Below are 6,764 nucleotides of genomic sequence, written 5' to 3'. Positions count from 1 at the left end.
GCAGTTGCAGAGAGCAATAAGCTCTGCCCTGAGCCTCCTCTTCTCCAGCCCAAACCCCCCCAGGTCCCTCAGCCACTCCTCATTAAGGTTGAAGAAGCCCTCCAAGATCATCTGGTCCAACCATCCCCCTAGCACCACTATCACCCACCAAGCCATGTCCCAAAGCACCACGTCCAAGACAGAATCATTAAGGTTGGAAAAGACCAACAAAATGGTTGTGTTAACGTAATCTCCTCCTTTTCTGCTGCTTGCTGGGAGAAGAACCTTTGACAGGGTGCCAGAAGAAGACTGGAGGCAATATGTGGGCGTCTCCAGTAGAAGTAAAACTAAAAATAGGTGTTGTCCTCATGCTGCAGGAGGTGGCAAGGTTGACTTTCAGGGCAGGCCCAGAATGGCCTCAGATGGCCTGGAGAAACTGAGATTTCCTCCTTTACAATGTGTTTGTTTCTAGTGACTGAGAAGGAAGAGCCCACTGTGAGGTAATTGGCATAAGTGCGTCCTGTTGCTCTGAGGCTGGAGCTGAGCTTTCCTTCAATCTCTACCCATGCTGCTAATTTACAGCTGTGTGGCTGGGAGTGGTCGTTCTCCTTTCTGTGAATGTTTTGCAGTGGAGAGAGAGAAATATTTGGGGGGCTTCTGAGCACAAAAATGGCTGTGCCGTGTGTCCTTTAACATACATCTTAAATTTCCGCCACGTGGACAGAATAAAAGTGCATTTTTCTCCTTTCCCACCTCCCTGTCACTGGTGTCGCAATTCTAGGAGAGGCGAAATCTTGCTTTTGTGAACTGTAAAACCGAAGCAGTGCTGACGATTGCCACTACAATAAGCACACCTGCCAAAAGAGGCAAGTGTAAAGTGTTTCTAGGATCCAGTGTTCGTACCACGAGGTGGCACCAAAGATGATAACTTATCAGACCTTGTAGCAATGACTTTTGACCGATCAGGATTTGCACGACTGCATTTCTTGCAAGAAAGCAATACACAAATACACTGCTTCCAAGCAACAAAAGTGAACCCGTACTTTTAGTTGAAGGTCAGTCTACCGTAGAAATCAAAGTTGCAAAACGCAGAATCATTTCTCTTAGAGGGCGTGACGTGATGAACCAATTCTTCCTTGTTTTCAGAAATGTAGGACCACTGAGACATCTGATCTTATGAGGTTTGGGGATAGAGGAGCATTTAGGAGGCTCAGCTTCCAAAAGGATCATTCGGCTGTGAGAAATAGGGATGTTTTTAACAGCAGGGAAACAGCAACAAAACACAACAGTTGAAAAGTGATAACGTAAAGAAAGGAAATGAATAAATGGTGGAGTCGTTAATATTTGGCCTTTATTGTTTTTACAAGATTAGATGTCAAGAAATGTGAGGCAAGGCAGGAGACGTAATGACTGCAATAACCTTATATAAGTCCTGAAGCAACTTCATGGAAAAGCAGTTGATTTTCTCAGCAGCAGCCTTCTGTATCCTAAAACTGTAATATAGAAGGAAGAAAAAAAGAAAAAGAAAAAGTTATATCCTTTATGGGTAGATTTTGGAAGAAATTAAGGCATGTCCTGCTAGAAGTAAGGATCAAATTAATGAAGTTCCCATTTTGTAGGAGGGCGCTACTGCTTTAGGCAACAGGGCTCACTGCTAAGAGGTGATGGTTGAAGGAACACTTGTTAATTCCCAAGGCCTAAAAAGTGATTGTGCTAAAAATACTGAGCGATATCAGCACCTGAAAATCACGTACTGCCCCAGCCTGTAACGAAACTTCCCCCTGCAGCTTTGAAACGCCACTTTCCTTATGCTCCAGACACACAATTTGTGGAGACCAAGTTCAGTCTCCAGGCTGCAGGTTGCCAGAGAACATGCAAATTATTGCCAGACTGCTTCGGAGCCTCAGACAATTGCTTGAATAAGGGGTCAAACAAGTCACAGTTTCCTGCTGGACCAACTCCAAGCAATTGTACCCCCCTGGTGTACTAAAAGGGTGTTTTTGTGGGACCACCAGATGGCAGTGTCATTCCAAGCAACAGCTTTGGTGTGCACCCACAGCAGTTTTTATTTCGTCTTCCTGCCACCGCTAGGTGAGAGTAAGGACCTTCTAGATCCAGGTGCAAGCCCTTAAGTTTGTCATTTGTAAAAGTGCATGTTCATATCTGGAATATATTTTTAAGTTCGTTTTAAAATTTATCATTCAGGTTCTGTAAACTGAGTGGGTTTGGCTCATCGTTTTCTTCTTCCCTGTGGCATGGCTGGCTCCGAATCTGATTCCAGGTCCTCCTTGTGTCTTCTCTGTCCTCTCCTCCACACACCAGCTTTCCCTTCTGCTCCTGCCTGCCCTGTACCAGAATTTTTGTAGTTTCCATTTTCTCTGATAATCTCCATTTCCTCCCCATTTCAGTCACTCCACATCCTTGTCTCCCATTTTCCTTTCCATGCATACCAGTACTTGTATTTTCTTATTTGTGTCTTCTTACGTTCCTTCTCAAGCCCCGTATTTTCTGCTATTTCTGTAGATGTTATGCAGTTAACTGTTCTTAGCTCTGTATATGGTCTGTTCTCTTCCTTCCTAAAATTCCACGATCTGCTTCCTTTTCCTATGGGAGACTGAGTCACTTGGGGTACGAACAAGTCACAAATTCTTGGATGTATTTTGCAGGGGCAGGAAGGCAGGAAGATGTTGGCAACCACTTTCATCTCAATCAACCAGTCCAGCTAACTATACAGCAGGGAATTCACGTGCCCCTGTGTTCTCTGTTGTGGTTCGGTTGGTTTCCCCCCGAATCAGTAGCTTTCCCTTGACATTTAAAACCTCCCTGGGAACTGACAGAGAAGGTAGAAGTAGTCAGAGTGCCTCCAAACAACAACAAGAAAAAAAAAAACAACCCATGAGCAGAAGCCCTGGCAAACCTGAGCACAGCTTTGTCACAGCTTTTCTTAACAAAAGGCTATATTTTTGGGATGTTACCCCTTTCCAGTTGCTTTTCACAAGGCTGCTCCAGCAGCCTAAGAGCCAGGGATGATGACATCAGGGGAGTTGGTTGGTGACTGTGAGCTTTGAGCAATTTCCAAGAGTTATTGGGGCAGGAAATGCCACGGCATATGCCTGTGCTGGCTGACTGTAGGGACCCAGTGAGGATATTGGCACAATTCAAAGTGTGAAAAATGTACGGGTTCTTCAAAACTCTGCCAAAACCGGCTTCATGGATGTTCCTGAGCATCACGGTTTGAGCCTGGGCCAAAGAGCAGTGTCCAGAAATGCTCTGGGGCATGGTTTGGGAGACTGGGGGGTCCATCCCCACTAGGCAGGTTGTGTGCTTTCAGTGTCTTTGGGAGGCTTTAGGAAAATGGATATGGGAGATCCAGTTCTGATGCCACTGAGATGGCCTCAAGGGCAGAGAATGGTCCCAGGCTCATTTAATTCACTGATGTGGGTATAATCACAGTGAGTACACGTTTGGATGAGTACTACCACTACTTTCTGTTTTCTCATGCTGTTAGCTTTGCTGGGAAGCCCTTTTTCCCCGAAAATACAACGAGCAACGTTATTTGACTGATTAGCTGAGAAAAGAAGTCTTCAAACCCACCTTCACCTTGCCTTCATTACCTCTGATGCAACAAGATATATACAAACTCATACACCTAAAATCACTATTCTGTAATAATTTTTGACATTATACAAAAATAGATATTTTGCTGTAGAAGTATACCTGTATTACTGCAGTACTGCGTGTGGATTTAGGATTTTAAAAGAAAATCGTGAATAGGACTGGAGCAAAAATGGATTATTTGTAATTTAATGAGGACATGAAGCCAGGCAATGATGGCAAAAGACCCTTAAATTCACCGATGCTGCCAGGGCTCATGATTTTCTTACAGGTGCCACAATATTTCTCCTTTTTGCCTAAGACCCGGATCCTGAGTACGAGTGATTATATCTTTCAGGTTTCATTTTAAAATAGAAGGATCCAGCTTTCCTAGATATGAAGTCTAGCTAGTGAGCATAATCCTAAAAGGCTAAAAACTAAAACTAACAAGAAGGTAAGTGCAGAGAAAAAAAAAAAAAAAAAAGGAAAAAAAAAATAAGACTTTTTTTTTTTTTAAGTCCATTGCTGTTTTTCTATTTTTTTTCCCTAGATCCTCACGCCTAAGTGCGGATATTTGGCTGAAATACCTCCTGACTAGAGCTAGCGAGGATGTGTCACGACCTCTTGCAAGGTTGGATTTTTCCAGAATGCAATGAGACCAATTCTCACAAATCCTCTTCTGGTTGAATGCTGCATGCTTAAGCAGTGCCTAAAATTTCCTTTTTAGGTATATTTAGGATGTCTGTCACATCAGTGCCTGTGCTTATATGGAAACCTCTGTTCAACTAATCTGCGTTTCAGGGAGCTGCTGCTGACCATTTCTCAAGAGGGAGGGGGTGTTATTTTGCGTGATAATCTGCATTTAAAGTGAGAGGGAACAAATCCTTCCCTATGGAAATTGAAAATTATTACATCTGTCTGCGTCTCACCCATCCGTCGCTTTAAAGGATTTCACCTAAAATTGTCACAAATGGTTTAGGGGTGGGAGAAAGCAATCAGCATTTTCATAGATGTTCTGAAATATGCCTTCATACAGCTGAATTTAGCTTTGCTAAAGTAGGCAGAGCAAGGATGCCCCATCATAAATTTCTATTTGTGGTAGAAGGTGAATGTGTAGATCTGAAACCTGTAACACAATGTTATTTTCCAAGAGGAATGCTATCTTCTCCTGAAGTAAGGTTGATTACTTATTAATTATATCACTCTCAGTATGGCAATAAAAGGTTCAGAGTTCCTTTTACTTTCACAGCAACGTGTTTTTATTTTCCTTAGGTTTTATTTGAGGTGTGAGCCAAATGAAAGGCACGTCTTCTTAGCGACAGCTCCTAGCCATCTGCGGATAGCGTAGAGCATGCAGGTTGGGACCCATTGATCCTATTTCAGACATCATCACTGTATTGGCATCCAGCTATATGGCATGTCCACACAACTGACATACTTGCAAACGATTCTGTCCTGTGGATTTTCATTTCTAAATAGCTGCGGAAGTTTCATTTAAAGTTGAATTCTGTTTCAAGCGGAGGTTTCCTTGGGAACTCTCTTATTTGAAGTCTCACCTGCGTGAAGTTTGAGAAGATTGGCAGCTATACGTGAGTGACCTCTAGGTTGCGTGGTACAAAACCACCCTCAGCTTTGCTTTCTTCAGCATTGGTGTTAGCCCTGGCCATGATAGTGAAGTGATAAACAAAATCAAAACCCCAAATTTGCCTACAAAAATTGCACACCGGGCACTCCTTCATCTTTTGTTTGCTTTGTCTTGCTTTTCACTGGTTTGGGGCTTTTGCCAGAGTTCAACTAGTTGCATTAAAGTGCAGTCCTGTATTGAACAGGGACAGCTGAATGCTTATTTTCTTCTGATGTGTGTTGCATCCGATTGAAAACTTTCAAACTGTTTTTCCAAACTGCAGGTCTGCAGAAACGAGCCAAGCCTTTAGGGTTACACGTCTCCTCACTGGTAATTGCCTAATTACCTCCTAAAGCCCAAGCACTGTCTCCTGGATCACCTGTTCTTGCAGTCACTAGTTCACACCTGGCTTATGCCATAGATGCATATAAATGTAGGTAGCCTACTCATATGGCATCAGAAATTTATTTGCTAATGATATTTTTCAGGTGTGCTTGTAGTAATCCTACAGTGCTCTTTGTAGCCCCTTTTCTGTTTCTTCTTAACTAGCTTGATACCCCTGCAAGGGCAGCATCAGTTTAAACTCATATTTATTTTCATATTAAAAAAATAAAATCCTACCTGATAGAAATGTAAAAATGTCCTAAAGGACATCAGTGTGTGTGTATGGTGGTGTTTTTTTTTTTTTTTAGTTGCTCATATTCAATCCTACTTTACTTAATAAAGATAACACAGAAACATATTTCTAAGGATTGTAAATGCTGAGAAAATGGTAGAAGACCCTGAGGTAAGACGATTGGATTTCAAGTATATTTGAAACAGCAGTCTCCAAAATAACATTTGGACGGAATTTGCTGCTTCTGCTTATTATGCACAGTGCCACGGATCAACCAAACCAATCATTTTTGTGTTATGATTTTTACCTGTGGGTACTTCTGGGAAAAAATAATCATCTAAAAATAAAATGCAGCATTCTGCTGAACTTGGAGAGATCCGATGCTGAATTCCACTTGCTGTCACTGCTGGTTCTCTTTTTCTGACTCTGTTAAATGCCATGGAACAAACCCAACAAATAAATTGCCGCTGGGATTTAGAGAGGCTCAAGTTAGTATTTTTTCTACAAATCTGGTTTCAAGGCAAGAAAGAAAGCAAAAAGGGTCTGTATTGTCTCACATAGCACAGAAATATATTTAAATAGGCATTTGTATTTTGCTGGGCTGAGCTAGAACTTGGAGCCCAGCAGTCTTTTAGCACTGTCCTGCTTTTAGCAGAACACTTAAGCCCTGTGAAAACTTTTTCAGCCTGGCTCATGCCCAGTTTGATTTTGTTCTTCATGGAGCTGGAGGGCTCGCAGTGCTCTTTGCTTGTGTACTTGGTACCAAAACAGTGTTTTGGCCTAGCCAAAGCAGTTCATGGATTAAGTTTAATTGTAGCTAAGCTCTATATCTGAGTCTAAATCACCTCACTGATATACGCATATACCCGCCAAGTGGCCTTCTGAACCTGCTGTCAGACATGTTCACTTGACAAATATGAAAAAAAAATATATCTAAAAAGTAAACCAAGT

Source organism: Anas acuta, chromosome 1 (assembly GCF_963932015.1).
Source record: "Anas acuta chromosome 1, bAnaAcu1.1, whole genome shotgun sequence".
Classification (NCBI taxonomy): Eukaryota; Metazoa; Chordata; class Aves; order Anseriformes; family Anatidae; genus Anas; species Anas acuta.
This window is presented reverse-complemented; position numbering follows the sequence as displayed.